The sequence below is a fragment of the Lipotes vexillifer genome, unplaced genomic scaffold (genome assembly GCF_000442215.2).
Source record: "Lipotes vexillifer unplaced genomic scaffold, Lipotes_vexillifer_v1.1 scaffold472, whole genome shotgun sequence".
Lineage (NCBI taxonomy): Eukaryota > Metazoa > Chordata > Mammalia > Artiodactyla > Lipotidae > Lipotes > Lipotes vexillifer.
Window position 1 is genome coordinate 1706159 of NW_006797698.1, and position 675 is coordinate 1706833.

The window sequence follows — 675 nt, forward strand, 5'->3', positions numbered from 1 at the left end:
CGTAAAAAAAAAAAAAAAAACATCTTGACCTTGAAGGGCCGTGGCATCTGGGTGGGCGGAGATGCCCGGGAGGTAGTTGGGTCCTCAGCCATGGAGCTCGGCAGAATAGTCGGGGCTGGAGATCATGACTTGGGGGTCATGGGGGCTGCTACCCCCTGGGGAGAGGCAGTAGAAGGAGGAGGTGTGTGAGGGCGGGCCTGAAGTGGGAGGGAGGTGCAGGTGAGTTTCCAGACGATCACTGGTGTCCCTGCTACGTGGAGAGGCACGGTACCACCCCTTCGGTCCAGCCCTGGGGTGAGGTGGGTCCCCCTTTGAGAGGAGTTTCCTTGGTGGGGAAGAGGGCGGTTTCTGAAGCCAGAGCGAGTGGATTATTTTTGTGGCAGGTGACGAATGAAAATATAAGAGAGGGTTGCAGTGTTGGGATGAAAGGGGACTCTCTTAATACAGTTGTTATTTTTTAGGTATAATCTACGCACAATAATAATTTACATACCTCTGGACCACGCACTCTCCGACCTGCTGCCCATCACTGAAGATTTGTTCTACCTTGTCCAGATTTCAAACAGAATCATCCAATGTGCAGTCTTTTCTGTCTGCCTCCTTCAGCTCAGTGTAATGTTCTTGAGACTTTTCTTTGCTTTTCTATGTGTATCAGCAGTTTGTCCCTTTTTCCTG